Raw genomic sequence first — 20,695 nt, forward strand, 5'->3', positions numbered from 1 at the left:
ACTTTCCTAACCTGGTAAAGGAAATGGACATAAAACCCTGGGAAGTTCAGAGAGTCCCAAAAAACCCAAAGAGGCTCACACCAAGACACATGATTAAAATACCAAAGGTTAAATACAAAGAGAGAATCTAAAAAGCAGCAAGAGAAAAGCAGTTAGTTATCTACAAGGGATCACCCATAAGATTGGTAGCTGATTTCTCAAAAGAAACTATGTGGGGCAGAGGGCTTGACACAAACTATTCGATATGGTGAAAACCCAGGATCTACAACCAAGAATGCTTTATCTAGCAAAGCTATCATTTAGAGTCTAAGGACAAATAAAGAGCTTTCCAGAGAAAAATAAGCTAAGAGAATTTATCAACACCAAGCCAGTATTACAGGAAATGTTGGAGGGACTTCTTTAAGAAGAAAAACCATGTGTCCAAAACATGAATAAAGAATGGTAAGAACTACATTTCTATCAACAAGTACTTCAAATGGAAAAGAATTTAGTCTCCAACCAAAAGATAGAGTGGCTGAATGGATAAGAAAACAAGACCCCTACATATGCTGCCTACAAGAGACCCATTTCAGATTAAACGACACACATAGACCAAAAGGAATGGGATGGAAAAAGATATTGCCTTGATGGACCTAGAGGGCATTGTGCTGAATGAAATAAGTCCAATAGAGAAAGACAAACATCGCATGATTTCACATACATGTGGAATCTAAAGAACAAAATAAGCAACAACAACAACAACAAAAGCATAAATAAACTCATAGGTACAGATAATATTTTGAGGGCTACTAGATGGGAGGAGGGTTGGGGGGCATAGCGAAAAATTGCAAAGGGATTAAGAAGTACAAATAGTTACAAAATAGAAATGGAGATATAAAGCGTAGCATAAGGAAAATAGTTAATAATGTTGTAATAAATATTTAAGGGGGGGAGAGGGGAACTAGATTTAGTGGGGTGATAACTTTGTGAGTTATATAGATCTCTAATCACTATTCTGTACATCTGAAATTAATATATTATTGTATGCCAACTATAATTTAAAAAGCTCATTGAATTGTACAATATAAATATGAGCAACTAATTGTCTATTATATTTCAATAAAGCTGAGTGGGGGTTGGGGGAGAGGCAAAAAGTGAAAGAGAAAAATTTCTATGCAAGTGATTACAAAAGTTTCATAAGCAACAGTCCCACATATTTTCACACACAAAATCTATCAAACTTTCAATCAACAGTTAATCAGAATGGTTCAGGAGAAAGGGAGAGACAGAAAAAGGAAGAGAAAGAGAGGGCTATAAGGAAAGAGGGACAGAGCAAGAGAGGAAAAGAAAATTTAGTCTTTCTCAATTAAAAAAATCAGCATAATTACAGGAAATCTGGGCAAAAGGTGATATTACAAAAAGAACTTTAGCATGAAATTTTAATTCTGTGTTATTCAAAAATACTAACTATAGTAACTAACTATACTAGCTATTTTACAATGTCTAATTTCAAAGTATACGTTTTGTTGACCACATATAATGAGTAGTGGAATTTCACAGTTATAGAATATGCATATCTTCAGCTTTTATAGATACTCCCAGTTTTTCAATAAATTTCATTATGTTTTCATACAGTAGATTCTGCAGTGAAATACTGTGTAGTAATGGAACCCATTCAGATGAATCACAAAAACATTAAATCTTATAATAACAGATACAAGAAAGAGTAAGAGTTATAGAAACATTTTTAAAAATATGAGTATTACCAAAACTGCTCTTTGCTATTAGAAGACAGACTATGTGGGATGGCTATTGTCCTGAAGGGAACATGGGGGACTTCTGGTCTACTAGTACTGTGGTAATATTTTATTTCATGATCTAGGTGCAAGTTAAATATTTTTAGTTTGTGCAAATAATGAGCTATACTCTTACATATCTAACTTCAATAAAGAGTTTAAACTTTTAAATGCCTATACACGTACATGTATATTTGTGTGTAAATACTTCAATCAAAAGCTTTTAAAAACCCTAAATTGTTTTTGTAATGAATAAAGTAGTTTGTATTAGAAAGTATTTTACTAAAATTTACTAATATCCATGTTAAGTCAAAAAAGAAACAAAAATAAAGATCCCTCTCAATGTCAAAAAGATACTTTATAAAGTTAATATTATTTCTGATTTTTCAATAGGCTTAATTGTATTATCTGAACTCATGGTAGTGAAATATGTTTTGGAATTTAAAAATTTGGGTAGGATATGCTTTAGAAAAATTATACGATGGCCACTTATCTATGAGGAATACTTTGCAAGAATCCCAGTGAATGCCTAAAACCACAAATAGGACTGAGCCTTATATTTATTATGTTTTTTCTATAGGTACAGATTATAAAGTTTAATTTATAAATTAAGCATAGTAAGAAATTAACAATAACTAATAATAAAATAGAACAATTATTATTATACATGATAATAACATTTATGTAAATGTCTCTCAAATTATACTGTACTCACCCTTTTTCTTGTGATGATGTGAGATGATAAAATATCTATGTAATGAGAGGAAGTGAGGTGAATGACGTAGGCATTGTGACTTAGCATAGGATACTATTAATGTCAGAATGTGGATCACCACATAATGATGACATTATGTCTTCTACCCACAAAGTCAATGCCTTTTCTCTCTCACTAAGTACTTATGCACTGTGGCTGTAAGTTTTACAGTTTGAGGTGCAATAGCAAAACTAGCATAAATTTCTTTTTCCCTTTTCACAATTTCATGGATAAAAGATTCATTCTTACCATAGATCAGGGGTTCCCAACCCCTGGACCACGTACCAGTACCAGTCCGTGGCTTGTTAAGAACTGGGCTGCACAGCAGGAGGTGAGTGGCATGCAGGCGAGCAAAGCTTCATCTGTATTTACAGCCGCTCCCCAGCGCCAGCATCACCATTTCAGCTCCACCTCAGATCATCAGGCATGAGATTATCATAGGAGCACTGGTCCCTGGTGCTAAAAAGGTTGGGGACCCTTGCCATAGATCATAGCAACCTCAGCATATGATATTTTTCTTTCCTTATTGAGAACTTTCACCTTTTCACTTAAAGGAAACATTTTATAGTTTATCTTTGTGGTAGCCAAACTGCCAGCGTTACTACTTTTGTACTTTGAGAACATTATTTAAAATAAATAAATAAATAAAGGTTACTTGAACACAAGCACTGTGGCACTGCGGCCCTCAGTCTGAGAGCTGCAATGGCAACTACCACAGGACTCATGGGCAGGCATGTCTACAGCGTGGAGACACCGGAAAAAGGGGTGAGTTACATCCTGTGCAGGATGATGAAGCCAAACGATGTGCAATATACAACTTTTGAATTGTTTATATCTGGATTTTCCATTTACTATGTTTGGACTATGGTTGACCACAGATAACTGAAACCACAGAAGGTGAAACTGCAGCAAAGGAGGGGGACTACTGTATGTACGGTCCCCAGCAAAAGTCACAGTATCATGTATTAGTGAAACACATTTACATTTCTACATTGAAATCTATGAATATCTACAGAAAGTATGGTTTTTAAAAGACAGCAAATAGCCTTAGGACGGCTCACAACTTGTCATGTTTTGGCTGCCAAATGAGCTATAATAAAATTTCCATTTCTCAGATCTTCCAAAAGTGAGTCAGAAATAAAAATGAACAGAAAGTAAAATGACTAAAATGTGTAAAATGCCAATTTATGGAACTCATAGCTATGATCACTACATATAAAAAGATGGTCAAACTCCTTGATATTTACGTAATCATACACTAAGGTTAAACCTACTGATTTTTACTAATATTTTTAAATTTTCAATGTTCAAAATATTCAGTATATCAAATGATGTGAGAATATAAACAATTTTATATGCTTCCATAAATAGTGTAAATTGACAAAAATATATTTTGATGGTGGAAAGAGCCTTCCAATTTGATGTTTTTATAGTAAGCCTTCATTCACTGGGTGTATATGCACATGGAAATTAAAAAGTAATGTGACATATCTTGGTTACTTACAATATACAGTCCTAAACCTTTGGGTTTAAATATCCTAATTAGATGTTGGAAGTGAACAACAATAACAACAACAAAACAAAGAAACAAATGGGAAGTGGTCCATCTATTTTAAAATATTAAGCTTTCAAATGGTATAACCTATGGGATATATGGCAATATTAATGTTCAAAAAACTTAACAGATTTCTTTAAATTATATCAAAGCTGAAAGGCTTAGCAATGGCTAAAGCTTCTGTTTATTTCATTGTACACTAAATTATTCCAGGACTAGATATTGTTAATTATCTCATTTAGTCGAATATTTAAAATTTTTTATTGTTCAAACCAATTAGAATTATTCTACATTTCTTTGATACATAAACATAATGCAAAGACTAGATGAAGTTCGTACATTGTCCTGGTTGTTTTTTACTGATTAAGAAGCAAACAAACAAACAAACAAAAATTACTGGCATTGTTCTACAAAAAATAGATGCCAGAAAATAAAAATTATTACAATGTTAAACTACTTAAAATAGAAGAGTTATTACAATGGAAAGTGACTATGAGAAAAAAGTAAAATTTTCAGTACATTTTGAAAAGCTCGGCTCAATGAAGTACAGGATATTTACTTATAGTCAAAGTAGATCCATTTTGGAATGTTAAGTTACAATTTTAAAATACCTTATAATTATTATAATATATTAATTATATTATAGTTATATATAACAATTATTTTATAGTAATTATAAATAGAAAACTGCAATGCTCTTATCTTTAAAAAGATGACCTTAGACTTTTGACAAGTTTTGAGTCTGGTGAAATGGAACTGTCAGAAAACTTAAATTATTCATGCCATCAGAGGTTTGAAGAATTAAGCAAGTACACAGAAAACAAGATCAGAACATGCACATCTTATTTGCAAATCAAATAACAAATTTCATAGAAAAAAATTAATTAGAATTATTCTAACTTCTAATAGTGGAGAGTCTTCAAAAAAAAATCTTGACAATTATAAATAATCCCAATGCTAAAATAAAGAGGAGTAACCCAAAGAGGTGAAATGCCTCTTGAGAGATTTCTCTCTGGACAGTAAGGTAAACATAAAAGTAAACATGAATTCACAACCAAAGAAGACTAAAAAAAGAATGATACATGCACCTTTTAAAACAATGTCATATGGATTCACTTTAGAATAACTGACAATTTTAAGTAGGTAATAAGTACACAAAATGTCTACTGAGCATAAATAAGGGTGAGTCATTAAACATATTTTAAATAAGCACATATTAAAGTATGGCTTGAGACAATGTAGGCCTACTCAGATATACTACTTCTCGACTTCCACCAAGATAATAGATTTTTGAATGGCCCATATGTAGCAAACAGTCAAAAGCCAAAGTTAACAAAAAATAAATTAATAAGTAATAGTATAATGGAGGGAGTATAGGAAAAGAGAGAGGAAAAGAGAAAGAAAAAAGCAAATTGAAAAAAAAATACTATTTGTTTTTAGTATAAAGGCAGTTGTTTTCAGTAGGACAACAGGGACTGAGAAAGGTTTCTGAAGGATTGATCGAAGTAAATTTCTTGCAATATAAAGTTATACTTTGTGTAACTTTGAAAATAATTGAGTTGGAATTACAACCTGTCAATTGTTTAGTATGTAACCATTTCTCTTATCAAAGGTTTGTGATCCTGAATTAGTCTTTTAAACAGTTTTATAAGTTCTTCATTAGGATTATCAGAATTATATTTTTGTAACATTCTATTGGTTGTTAAAAATTATAAAAATAATTAATACTTAAGCAAATTAAGAACTTTTATATGATTTTAAGCTGTTTTATATGTTTCTCTTGAAACAAAATGAGTCAAGAAATCAAATAAGATAATTGAAACCATCACTTTGATTTCACAGTACAGTTTTTGCATTTATATTTTCAAGCATCAAAAACTCAAGATAACAAATCTGCATGAAAGATAAGCTAATAAATTTATTAATTATTTACCTGTTTACATGTCTATTATTGATTTAATTCTTTTTTGCCAAATATTTTTTATCTCCTAAAAGCATTAATGAGCAAATGGAATATTTTTGACTTGATATAGGTTATTCCTTTATTTTACTTTTCATTGCTTTGAAGATAATGGGAAGACAATTATTCATTATTTTCTCCCTGTGATATAATAAAAGCATAAGTTTTATGTAAACTAACAAATAGTATGTGTATACTTCTTTTTTTTTTTTTAAGCAAAAACAGGGACTTTATTGCAAGAATACTGGAATATCTTACAGAATCTTAGGAATAATTAAACCAAGGCTCAGAAAGGGTCAGAACTATGGCAATTGCATGTATTTCTCCTGCAAGAGATGTTTCTTCTGGAGTATTACAATGTGTCTCAGCTACCAGCAACTTCCAATAACATTGTTGCTCTTCTGGCAACATTTCCAGTTCATGAGAGAGAGAAACTGATGGGCTCACCTTAGATCAGATGACAGCCTTGAACTAATAAGCTATGGTCCAGGGGACTCTTTCTTAACATTGAGATGATTGTCAGGGTGGAGGCAAGGAGAGGACGTATCTGTGCATGTTGGTAGCTCCTCAGAGAAGGAGAACCCTGCATTGTGGAGTCACCACAAGAGAGGCCCACCACAAACAGACACTGATCCCTCAGGACCATTGTGACATGAGTTTCTGTGTCACAAAGCTGAATAAACAATGTGATCCAATATCACTTTTTTTTTTTTTTTTTTTTTTTGCTGTGTACTTCTTAACAGGGCTACAAATTAGCTTCAATTAACAGATTTTTTACTCTTCCCAGTTCTAATTCAGTTGATGTTCAGTCATCAGGTCAAATTAAAGTTTGTATGGCCTTTAATAGTACTTAATATATATTCACCTCCATTTTCTCCTTTGATTCAAAGATTTCAAGTAATTTGTTTCTGAGGTCATGATGTTTTCAGATTGCAAGTCTGGGGATGTAGGACTTTCTGATGCTAAATTCTCACAACTTTGTTTTATACCTTACTTAATATCTTCATGGCACATAGATACACAAAATGTTTAAAATTCAAAATTAGATGTTATTGCTATTAATATTTCCTTAACCACCCAATCACAAAGGTTCTTAGCAACTGTCCTTGTAATGCTTAGCTCCTTCCTGCTTCAAGATCCATCTTTTCTATTTCACTCTTACTATGCATATTTCCCATTGTCCTTTTAATTAGAAGTACTTCTATGGTGTATAACTTAAGTGCATCCACCTAATCCCATAGAGTCTTATCTTCATCTTCAATGTATTTATTAAGATTTTATCTTAGATGTAAATTCAGCTATCGCCCCTAAAAATTGCAACTCTCTTTATAATTAACGCCAAGGATAATGTTAATACCTCTGTTTCACAGAAACAGAATAGAAGATTCAGTAAACTTAATTTATACACAGACACATTCAACTAGAAAGGACAACTTTTGAAATAACTGGCACGTCTCATAGGTAATCTAGCAGAATAAGGATAGCTAGGTTGCACTGTGTATTCAACTGAGTTTAGAAACTATTTTTTTTTTTTTTTTACAGGAACTCATCTTTATAGCTGTGTGATATCTCCACTGTAGTAGAAAGTGGCCCAGATTTAGGTGTGGAAAGAAAATGGCTGGATTGAGCCAGAATTGAAGTTTTGCCAGATCTGTAAACCAGACACAGTGGTATTGATGAAAACATTGCCAAAGAGGTCCAATAAGTGATACACCTGTACTACATCAAGAGAGTGGGGGAGGAAAAAAAGATAGGTGAGATAAAAACACAAGAATATAGCAGAGAGGGTTGTAAAAGGGATTTGGATGGTTTGATAAGATCAAGTAACAGATTTAGTAGCAGCAAATTATTTTACAATTTGGAACAATAAAAAATTGTGCTTAAAGACCACAGAGGTTTAATTTAATATTTCATAAATAGATCAGTTGTTTCTAATGAAAAAATATAAGCTACCATCATAGGTTGTGTTTACTAATATATTCTAAAAGTTTAAGAAAATCGAGGATGAGAAGATTAAAAAACTAAAAGCTAAGATTTTGCATGATATTTAATGTGGGTAAAATCAGAATTGCTAATTTACTCTGGGATCCTCATTCCATTGCAGTTAAAAATATTCTAGAATTAAGCAATCGTAGATAATTTTATCCTCCACAATCTTAATATTGTTACAGGTACCTTAAGTAAACCTTTACTTTTTATATCTGACAATAATTTATCTTTATCTTATCTTTATGCCATTTAGGATATCTGAATTCTGGGTGAAATCTCAGGTAAAGATGTTTACTTGGGCCAAGTAACAAAATATGTAGTTGACAGCCACAATATGCATACAGGTCTAAAACAGAGATAAAAAGGAACATTTCTACAATAAAAAATGTGATAGTAGTCATAGCCAATAACATCCATTATTAATTGTTCTGAAAGTCTATTTCTAATATTTAGCACTTCTATGCATACAGAAACAAGAAAGGTTGCATTTGCTTTCCTGAATGCTGGCATGTCATGCCATTCTATTCTTTACATGGATAAATTGTTTATTTAAACCAGAAAATTTATCCTGGTTCTTAATCTAAAGTAGTATGGAAGAAAGGGAAGATTTTCTTGGATTTCTTGTTTATTTTTAAAAATTTTTGTAATCTTAGCTCCCAAATGTCTCCCTTGTTTACTAGGATGGCAATTGATGGACACTACATAGGCTAGAGTCAATTACAGACTTCTCCTGCTGCCCAATTCTACCCCCAAGCTGGTTTACTTACCTGTTTATCATCCAATAGAAAATGTTCGAGCAACTTATTATATGTTTGGAGGTACAATATTACATCATCTCGTATGATCCTGAGTAGCTGAGTTCTAGCAGATACAACTAAGTCAATTCAAATCTGCTAATAATAGTCAAGTTAAAGGATCTCATCATCAAAGTCCAGTGATCAGAACTTGATTTACTAACCATAAGAATTTAAGAAAGGTGTCTTGTGATAGGTTTGAATTTTAAGAATGAACTCATTTTTTCATGCATTCCTTCATTCCTACATTTTTTTTGTGATATCCCACCATCTTAATTATGTGTTTAGACTTATGATGTTCTTTGGCCAGTAGAGAATAGAAAATTTGATCTAAGCAGAGGCTTGAAACTGGTTTTATGTTTTTGCTTCCTTCCTTGGACCCCTGTGAACACCATGATAAAGGCCTGGGCTACTCTTTTGATATATGAAACACTGTATGGAATAAAACCTAGTCATTTCAGTCAAGGCTTTTCTAGTCCAGGCTCCCCAGTTCTCCCAATAGGACATCCAAAAATGAGCCCAGTCAAGATCAACAGACCCACCTGGCTGATGGCAGGTTTGGGAGAAATAATAAATGCTTATTATTTTCAATTTAAAAGTTTGAGAATGATCTATTAAACAGCAACAGCTAACAATTAGAAGTTATTTATGCCAAATAGTATTTTAGAACATTTTTAAGAATTTATCATTCTTCCAGATAGAATATCCCTTCCAAAATGGAAAGTTGTTATAATACAGAGGAGAAGGTGCACCAAGGATGAGTCTGTAAAGTTTGAGAAGTATAACAATAAGAGAGGACCTTTTTTTAATGGTTTATGCTTTACTCTGAATGTCCATTCTATTCAGAGTAAAACATATATCACAACTATATTCAGGATGTCCACTTTCTGACTGTGTGATACCCAGACAAGAATCGGGAAATCAACTTAATATAAATCACTCCAGATACATTGGCTAATTTAAAGATGATCCTCAAGTTAAAAACTGCTGAATCATCTTTATCTGGAAATCTTCCAAGGTAGTGTCCAAATTAAGATAATAAAGAAGACTATGAGTAGGAGATCCAGTCTTTGAAGAAATAAGTGACATAGTCTTGATTAATAATGTGCAACAGATTGCAGAGTTTTAGAGATAATATGTGGTTCAAAGCCATGAAAGGGATTGTCTGGAAGTGTTTCTCAGTAATAAAGGCTCAGATTTCAGAATAAGTTGTAAAAGGAATAGTCAGTGAGAGTGCATACAAAAGTTTAAATTCATGTCATGGAAATAGTATATAGTAATGTGATTCAGGAAGTAGAAAGATAAACATTCTACTGGAGAAAAGAAAGCCCAAAGTAATATGGGGAAGAAATACGGGAGAGAATAGATGGTAGCAGGAGTTCGTCTATTTGACAGTGATGTAGGGTTAAGTCCCTGAAGAAGTTTGGATCCAAAGTCCTGATCTTAATGCACTGCACTCTATTATCTGCAGCACTGGAGTCTGAGCTCATCTCTGCCACTTGTTGTCTTGAACAAATAGCACATATTGTTTTTCTCAGTTCTCTTATTATATGTTATAATTATATTAATAAATAAAAACAGTGACAATTCATGGATTATTTTTGGTGGGGTCTAAGTAAAACACGTGAGTAGCAGTAAGAAGACTCTAAAACAATAGGTCAGTGCCCAAAGTAATTACTACTCAATTATCTAGAATACACCTACCGACTTCATGGTCTACATAATTCAATTCAAAACATCATTATAAATTGTTTACAAGGATATCTCATCTATCTCTAGACCACTCAAAATAGTTAAAAAGGAAGGAGAGAAATATTAAATTCTCAAATACCTAGATTCTACTACATATAAATAACTGTGTTGATCCTATTATACTTAAATCCAATATGAATATTTTTTTAGGTAATTAATTATGATAGGGGACTATAACGACTTTGAAAATTGTAAGCGGAAGTAGCATAGATTTTAATTTGTATGTGAAAGTGATGAATTGATAAAGACAAATGAAACATTGATAATTCTGAGCAGGAGACAATTTTAAAAAAAGACATACACAATCAAATAAACCTCTAAAGAATTACAGGTTTTGAATAAAATAATTCTTTATATGATACTCTGAATTTTGAAAATATATTTGAGGATAGTTAGATAAGGTTTTTAATAAATCTTTCTTTAAGTACATATTCCAGAGGAGGAGCATATTAGCTTAACCCATTTTATTAAATTTGATGACACGAATTGCTATTAATAGAAAATAAATCAAAGAAACTACAGTGTAAAGTAAATCTAAAATCCTGTGGAGCACAAAATTAACTGAGTATGTTATTGAACCTGTAGTTTTAATGCAAATATCAATCATTCAAATGTGCAAAAATCACTGCTGTTCTCAGGGAGCAAGTCATCAATATAACCTACACCTATTAGAAAGATGTCCTAGCACATCATCCAAAGACCATAAATGAAAACTTTATCTCATGTTCTTATATATTTCAAATCACAAACCCTGATTTAGTATTTTAATTCTGATGGTTTCTAACTCATTGGTCTTTGATAGAAATGTATTTTTGTTTTCTGTGTTTACTTTATCAGAATTTAGACTCTGAGTTTTAAAGCAAGTAAAAGTGAAGAAAGACAACTTAACAAAGTGATTTTATAATTTTGAGATAATTTCAAACCTAAAGAAATCTTGCAAGTTTATCCGAAAAAGTATAGTCGTCACCACATTATCCAACTGTTAAATTGTGATGTTTTCTTAATTATTTTCATTTTCTCTATATATAGGCATGCACTTTGGAATTATGTAAATATTCTTTTCATTAATATTCAGCCCACAAGTTTTAATTTTTTTTATAGTTTTATTTATTTATTTTTTAGGCGAGGTGAACCTTGGTTGATCTCACAGATTGCAAGGACTTTGTCAGCTTACAATCCCTTATTTTTTTTATTTTTTACACCTACAGTACTTGGTCTTCCTAGATGGTCTCCCATCCAAGTACTAACCAGGCCCGACCCCACTTAGCGTCCGAGATCAGACGGGATTGGGCTTGTTTAGAGTGGCATGGCCATAGACCCTCAAGTTTAATTAACATTCATAGCTAATTAATGTGTAAATAAATTATTATTATTATGGTTTAAAAACATTATTTTAATGTTAGTCTTTCTTAATCCTTTAATAGTTAATATTCTACTGTAATGGAAGCTATTCTTTCTTATATATGTATCATTAATTTATAATTTATTCTTATTTATTTATTATCTGGATGGACTCGGGAGTTTCGTTTTTAATTTTAGTGGGTTGTAATCTTAAATGCTAGTATTTGTTTTGATGTTCAATTTGTTCTTGATTTGTCTAGATGGAGCCCCTTCGATCTAGCTCATGTATCATTTTGACAATGTCCCTTAATTTTTTGACAACTCCCTTACTTTCTGGCACAACAGGATGCTGTATTTGTGGCTCATACTTTCTCTGCCTGAGATATAAACTCACCATCCATTGCTCCAAGTTACTTTGGTTATTTTTTTGAGGAATGGTATTGGTATTTAGAAATCAAAATCAGGGTTGAGATAGTCTCATTGTCACTGATAGTTCCAGAAGACATTGTTTCTAGGCCCTTTCAGCAAACAGAGTTATGGAATATCCACATATATGTGCATACAAAGACACATTTATGTTTCTATACGTGTCTGTATTAAATTAATAAATTTATACTGAAAATCTGATCTCCAATATAAAACCACAACTTCTTTCTAACCTTTTCACATTCCATATTTTTCACTCTTCTCCTACAATGAGAAAACTATCCCCCAACATCAATCTACAATACATAGAAAGTTTTTCTAGAAATGTTAAATTAATATTACTGTGAGAATTAGTCCTACTAAGTAAAGTTTAAGATTATTTTTATAGTTACTATTATAGTTATTTTTTGAATATTCATGAAACAAATAACTATTCTTTACACCCCACTGCAGATAATCTTTACTTTTAGTTATAACTATAACTGAAGAATAATTCTAAAGCAAGTAAAATCTAGTTATTAAACCATCTACAGTTATCTGGAAAAATATAGATGCATTTCTCAACTATAACTCTGAGGAAAAGAAGCCAAGCACCAAGAATACATACTGCATGATTTCATCTATATAAAGCATAAACACAAGTAAAACTGACCTGCAATGTCAAGACGTCAGGAGAGCTGTTACCTTGGGGACTGCTAGTGGTAGTCAGGGAACACAAGGGAGCTCAGATGCTGAATAATCTCTGGGCCATGACTAGAATGCTCGTGACATTGTCAGTGCCCGGTGGAGGAAATATAAAAAGAAGACAATTTATGAATTATATACTTTTGTGTATGAAATAAAAATTATTTAATAAAACATTTAAAAGATCAAGTATATCTGTTTTTCATTAATTTTATTCCTTCCAAGTATATTTCTATTTAGCTTAATGGCATTCATAATCATAAAAGTAGCCAAAATTTTTGGAAAATATATAAAATTTTAGAAAGAATATGTAGACGATATAAAGGTAATAGTCTTAGTAACCTTAAGCTGCAATCAAGTTTTATATATTTTTCATAAATGTGGACAGATTTGGGATATTTTTTTAGGTTCAATACTTTAATGATTTGTGCTAATCAGGATAATTAACATTAACTTCCTTAAGTGATAAATGCTAAGATCTCAGTGGCATAACAAAAGCAAAGTATATTTCTCATTAAAGAATACTGGTTTAGTTGATCACTTTACAAACCATCTTCATTCTATGCAGTAACTGTTCTTTCAGAGTATTTCACAATTGTGGTTCCACCATCTAGTGGCCACTATCTGCACTGCACGGGGAAAGAAGACGGAGGGCAGACATACTGGTTTTATTCTCCTCATCCTGGAAGTCACAGGCTCACGATTCTTTAGCCACATGAATTCTGGTGATTTCAAACTTACTTTGAGGGATTCTGGGAAATGTAAAGGGGCACTGAAATATTTGGTGAGCACTCAGCATCTCTACCATAATCTTGTAGTTTGGCACTAAATATGTCTTTGCTCCCTTTTCCCCTCACACACAATTACTTCCAAAAACGAAAAATAAAAAATAAAAAATAAAATGTCTTCAGTAGCTGTGTCCAAGTAATTTTTTATATAGTGATAGTAACTAAACAGTTGATATACATTGATGAAGCCAATTCTCAGTTCAAAATTAGCCTCTAAACAAAAGATGTTTGCACCTCTAATTCTTTTCCTTTTTTTTCTTTACTCTAAAATAACTCCTTTGCACCTCCCTCAATTAAAAAAATTAGAAACCATGAATGAGACTTCAAGATCATGAGAGCTTCACCCAATGTTCCAAAAAAGCCCAATAAGTACTGAGAGCTAAATTTTATTACAAAGTCAGTGAAGGTATAATTTGTACCTATTTCATGGTAGTAGTGATCTGCTGTTTGTCACTTTGTTATCAATTCGTACTTATGACTTTCTGATATATCTCTTTTTGAATATAGTTCTACTATGTTCCTTAAGAAATATTGGAAAGTTGTATATAAACTAAAGTGTTATAATATTATATATTTCATAAACCAGCTGATTCACCTGCAAAAATGATTAAAGCCTAGAGAAAAGGGAACAGGTGCACTTCACATATCTCTATTACCTCTACTGATATGTTTTGATTAGAGTTCAGAATACTTGAGAGGACAACTCTAAAAATATGTGTAATTTTGGTTATGAGATATTTTTATGGTTTAGCTGAATCTACGTATAGGTCTGGGACTTGACATGAATCTTCAAACTGATGATTCATCTATATTTCCAGGTCCATTATCTCTTTAAATGACTCCTCTTTCATTCTATAAATTCATTCTGTTTTTTACTATTAGATGTATGTTAGATCTATATTTATCTTAACCTCTTTTGGCTGATTCCTAAAATTCTAACATTAACTTTATTAATTCTTTCCATAGTTTTCTTATGGAAAAACTACATTTTCTTAATTCATAATTACAATTTGTATTAATGAACATGTAGAGCTTATAAAGTACCTTTAAACTGGTATTCCAAGATCATAATGGGAATTGTTGATAAACTTTTCTGCCCTTCATGAAGTTCCATTTTTAGAAAAAAACTTTTTAAACTATTTATATTTTAAAAATATTTTATTCATTTAGATTTTTGATCCATCTTTTGCCTCAAACCAATTATATATTATTTATATATAAAATAAAATAAAATTTAAAATATTCTTTTTTTTATTGTTTCAATAGCTGACTACTCGACTACTAGCTCATATTTCAGTAATATTTTACCTTGACTTATAACCTATAATTTTAGTTCTCCTATTTTTTGTTTTGTTTAGTTGACCTAGAATGTCACAGGAAATTTAATTTTTCTGGCCTTCATATCATCAGTCTCAATATGATATTATTAATCAGAATAGATAATGTTAATTATAGTAATGCTAATAATAACAGTAATAAAACAATTACTATCACATTGCCTGTTCTCATTACCACATTATGCTCTTTGTGTGTGTACCACCTATAGCATCTGAAGAATTAATGTAGAAGTTTATACATTGAATAATTCCTGCCTTCAGGGATTTGATGAACCAGGCCAACAAGCCAGATAATATAACACAACAGATAAAATAATAGCTGTTATTTTAATGCATTTAGGTAAGCAGTGTAAACAATGCTTCTTCTGTTAAACTGTACCTTAGTTATTATTATTTTTTAAATTATTTTTCTCTCAGGCTACTTGCATTCTTTTCTTTTACCAGTAAAGAGAAAATACATGGAAGGAAAATGGCGGCACTATGAGCAAGGCCAGAATAACAGAGCAGTGGGGTGAAAAAAACACAGCAAGGTGGAGAACACCGATGATGAAGATCCTCCCACAATCAAGAGTGTAGGAAATTGTGGTTTAAGAGCATTATAAAAATGAAGGGACTTCTTCAATGCACATGGTAGAAAGGTGAAGAAAAATGTGTCTTTGACCTGTGAACAAGAATTTACTCACTTTTTTGAAGCGTGGTCTAAGGGAAATATAAGGGAGCGAATATTCCTCTGATGTGAGAACAAGATAATAATGGTTCTGTCTGCAAGGCCTACAAGTTTCTAAAAATTTTCATCTCCAGGTTTGTGTTTTCTACATCTCTGTGATTAGGCACTTGAATCCAATGGCTACTATCAGTCATTTTTTAATTCTAAGGGTTTTGTCTACTTTACTTCTCTAAAAGTAGTTCTGAGGTTTTGAAATGTTAGATGAGAAATTCTAATATTGGCAGAATTTTATTTTGCTAAATGAATGATGTTGTATGAGAGGAATAAAGATTAAGATTAAAATGGAAATCTAAATTATTTACCAAAACATATGGTTTATTATTGGCTTCTGTTTAATTCCTTTTTCAATTATGTTAATAGCAATAGAAATGAAAATATAACGCAAGGCCTAAGAGGCAAATGTCAATAATAAAAACCAAATATAAATCAAACGACATATACAAATCCAGTAATCAAATGTCTCCTGAAAAAAAATCTTCCAGATCACTAATTAATTAATGAAAATGTATTCTGTATGGGACTGTACCAATCTGCTTTACAAAGGAAACTATGCTATGAACAAAATCTTAAACTGTAGTTCAGAAGAGTCTGCAATATACAGTAAATTTAGGTAATAAAAGCTGTCTGAAAAAGAAACTTAATCTTAGCAACTTTTATCTCTTTAAGAATACCTAAAAATAGGAATTGTGTAGGTGTCTAGGGAGCTTACCCATCATTTTGACATTCCTTTTTTAGACTCTCTCATCGTTCTTTATTGAACCTAAATGTTGCTGATTATTTATGCGTAATTCTCTTTGGCATTTTTCTGAGACTGTGGTTTACTACTTGACTTTCAAAATCCATCGTTGTTCTAAGAACATGATAATTTCACTGCACTCTGACTGAGAAACCTGATTATAACTTCAGTTAAAATGCACAGTTAAAATGGGCTTTTGTAGTATATACGATTATATATGTACATAAAGTGAAGATTATTGTGGCATTACATTTTCAAGCTATTAAAAATTTTATGTGTATTTGAAATGAAAATAACCAATATATTATCAATTAAAATTGTTGATAATAAAATTTCAGAATTAATACATAATTCATGAACGTGTGTATTTTTATGTTAAATCTTAGAACCAAATTAATGTGAGCCAGCTAAGTCATAGGGTTTTTGTTCTTAGTAATTTTCTTTTGCTGGAGATTTTTTGATTATTTGCTTTTAACTGTTATCTAAAGGTAGCATCGATTTCTCTGCTTATATTCTAAGGTAATTTATTTCAACAAGACATTATTTTTAGTTTTGTAGTAATGCTATTAAGAATCCTTCTTGTACTTTGGACAATAGCATAGGTAAATCTCTGTTCTCTTAGCATGCACAGAGAAGTAAGCAAAAGCATACTTCTTAACAAATTGAATAGAGAGATGAAAGGTGACAGCAGTTTCTATCCATAAGAGTAGTTTCAAGAATTAAATAGAATTTTAACTAAATTATTTTGCAAAAGTGATGCTTTTCATGTTAACTTAGCATTTTGGAGTTGTTATTGTGTTTTTGCCAATAATAAATTGGCAGTAGAGAGTTTAACATAATTTAAACATAAACAGGAAGAGAATTCTTGAGACATATTTAAAACAAAAAGATTAACACATAAGGATTACCACAAAGAAACTACCAAATGAATCAATAAGATGTATTCATGTAAGCATTTTAACTATATGAATGTTCATAGTTCAATTTTATTGATATGTCATCATAACATATATATGTATGTATGTATGTATACATATTACAGTATATGTATTATGTACATGTGTATATATATATTACAGTATATTATCCAGGTATATAAAATAATATGTAATTATATATACATACACACATACAAAATTCTGTAGTTTGTAATTAAGGGTATATAATTTTTAAAAACTATAAACAAATTACAGCTCTTATTTAAAATATTTTTAGCTTGATTTAAATGCTATTTTGCGAAAAGTCTGTAACATAAAAATCAGAGAATATGAATGAAAACTGCATTTTTAAAATCTCATTTTTGTTGCCTTTCTATGCACAGTCTCTGGTCTGCTGCAGTCACATGTACGGCAACTCTTAAAGCAGAAAACCTCAGGCCGCAGAAGCAGCGGGTGGGTTCAGAGAGGCCAGATTAACTGAATGCAGGCTCGCTTTTCATAATGATAAGCATGGCCCAACAAATCTGCTGGCACAGATAGGGAACACAGCATAAAATAAAACAGGCAAATAAGATAGGAGAAGAAAACTAATAATGAATTAATTCAATAACTTTATAGTATACAAGGAGAAGACTCCCACAAAATCTAAGAAGAAAATAGCCTTGAAAGATATTCATGTTGTAAACAACAATAAATTTTATATATTTGTTTTACTTCTGATCTAAATTAAGAAAGCCTGTTTTATGTAAAATAATATAGAAATAAATATTAAGAAGACTTTGAAAAAATACATTAAACCGAAAACTAAGCCAGAAATATCTAGTTAAACATGATAGTTACATCCACTATTGTCTTTGTCTCTTCAAACAAATAAACAACAACAAAAAAGTCAACAAGAAGTGGGAAACTATAATCTAAGAGAAAACTACCTAAAGAGGAAACAACAAGAACTAAATGATACAGGAGAATTCTGAAAAATAGAAAACTGGGTGGCAGAGTAGTAATAGACTTAAAAGAGCAGAACACGCAGGCTCAAGGGCCTGTGGCAGCAATGAACACTAATAAGAGCAGAAACAGGTTGCCTGTCACAGGATGAGCTTTCTGGAAGCAGACATTGAGCACGGTTTATGGTTTTACATATGTATTAGAGATTAAGGATCAACGTCTGAAAAGTGGAAGAGAGGAAGTATGAATTGGCTAAGGGAGAAGATGCAGCATGATGCAGACTGAATAAGTCCTTGGCCAATCCCACAGGGAGTTCTGGAACATACATAGCCATCACAGATTTCATGTGGTGGGCCAAAATGGCCAGATCTTTATTCCTTTGCCAGAACCCCCGAGAGGGTTGAATTGAGGAGAGTTTGTCTTTGTGTGAGATGGTTCTTGTTTTAGGACAACACTCCTTTGGTCTTTCACATTTCTTCAAGTCTTGCAAGGAAAATGGACTGACAGTCTTGATCTATTCAAGTGTGTCTTCAGAGCAAATAGCCTTGGAAGTTAGACACAGTTAACTACAAGGCAGAGGTCGAATTTGTTTGCTGTTTAGAAAGAAAAAGACGATGTTTCCTTTCCAAGCACAGAGTGGGCAAGTTTGCTTCTAACCTCTAAAAAATACTGGGGTTTCTAGAATTCCTTAGCTATTATGCAATATCATCACCTAGGCTTTCCTCTGTATCATTCCAGTAAGAATCTGGGAGCAAAAGGAGCCATTATGAACATAAAGCTAATGCTGCTTGCTGTGCCATGAGGGATAAAGTTCTTTATCTTTGACACAGAAGTCTTAGTTGTCTTCTAGCTTCCATGAAACTGTGATGGCCTAATGTTAGCTTAAAAGTAGGATAAATTTGGGACCCATCACGGTTCTTGAATTTTGGATGATGAGGATAGAATGCTGATAGAGACAAGCCTTCTAAAAGAGAAAGTAAAAAGACTCTCCACAAGCCAGATTAAGACATAAAAGAAGATTGAATGGAATTTTATGTCAGATGCTCTGACTCATGGTGAGTGACTGACTGGGGGAGAATAAGGGCTCCTGCTGAAGAGTAAGAATCCTATTTGTTAATGGATTATTAGAGGTCGAATGACAATAAGGACAATTGAAACAAGGTGCTCAATGTATTTGGATAAATATCCAGAAGTGGGATTGCTGGATCATAGGGCAGTTCTATTTTTAATGTTTTGGGGAAATTCCATATAGTTTTCCTCAGCAGCTACACCATCTTGTATCCGCATCAATAGTGTTCTGTGATTCATCCAAAAGAATTGAAATCAGGATCTCAAAGAGAATCTGCACCCCGTGACAATTGCAGTACTGCTTACAATACCCAAGATAGGGGCACAACCTACATGTCCACTGACATATGATAAATTGATAAAGAAATGTGGGAAACAATTCAGCCTAAAAACCAAGACAAAAGAAGGAGAAAATTTGCAATATGAGAGAGAATGGATGTATCTTAAGGGCATCATACTAGGTGAAATAATGAATATACGTTTAAAATCTGTTAAAGGATAGATCTCATGTTAAGTGTTCTTATCACAATAAAATAATTTTTTTTTTTTTAAAGCTGCCAAACTATTGCTTTGATTTTAATTACTATCCCTTGGGTGGGAAGAGAAGGAATTAATTATATCACAGCAAGGGAGTGAGTTCGTGAGGCAGCAAGCCTCCCTGCAACACGGTTGCAGCTGCGGAGTGGGAGTGACCAAGGCTGATCTATAACTTTAGGCGCAATCAAATCAAAAATCTGCTTGGGGAAACTGTGAACAACTCTCACACTGCTTTAAAAAAAATGAAAGTAAATGTGCTTTGCTTACTGTTGCAGAGCTGTTGTCTCTCTCCACACGCTGTAACACCCCTTCCTCCCCAGCCCTTCAGCCTTATCTCAGGAGACACTCAGATTCAAATGATAGGTTTTGAGCAGGGGTCACAGTAGGGGATGGAAGAGAATATAGTTGATAGGCGGGGCCCTATGTGGATTGGTTTGTTTTGCTAGAAAATCTTGTTTTATTTGCTACGGATACTACTAGCAGCCATAGTTATGCTTATATAGTATATGCCCTTCACTTTTGTGTCATGACACTGCCTGAGCTTACAGAGTAAGTGGTAAAAGTAGACCTGAAAACAGTTCTTACATCA

At 32.3% G+C, this 20,695-nt stretch overlaps 1 long non-coding RNA gene and 1 pseudogene across 2 annotated transcripts in view; both read right to left on the minus strand.

The window, feature by feature from the left end:
• Positions 1–20,445, minus strand: part of LOC120622088 (uncharacterized) — a 56,567-nt gene extending 36,122 nt beyond the window's left edge. The window contains exon 1 of one of the 2 annotated variants that reach the window (XR_005658420.1): positions 20,374–20,445. This is a non-coding gene — a long non-coding RNA (uncharacterized LOC120622088). Of the gene's footprint in view, positions 1–12,998; positions 13,121–20,373 lie in introns of those variants that run through there. The other variant, XR_005658419.1, reaches the window with a different exon arrangement.
• LOC120622501 (uncharacterized) lies at positions 11,779–11,897 on the minus strand (annotated as a pseudogene).
• Positions 20,446–20,695: the final 250 nt, after the last annotated feature.

The sequence above is a fragment of the Pteropus medius genome, unplaced genomic scaffold (genome assembly GCF_902729225.1).
Source record: "Pteropus medius unplaced genomic scaffold, Ma_sr-lr_union100, whole genome shotgun sequence".
In the NCBI taxonomy this organism is placed as follows: domain Eukaryota; kingdom Metazoa; phylum Chordata; class Mammalia; order Chiroptera; family Pteropodidae; genus Pteropus; species Pteropus medius.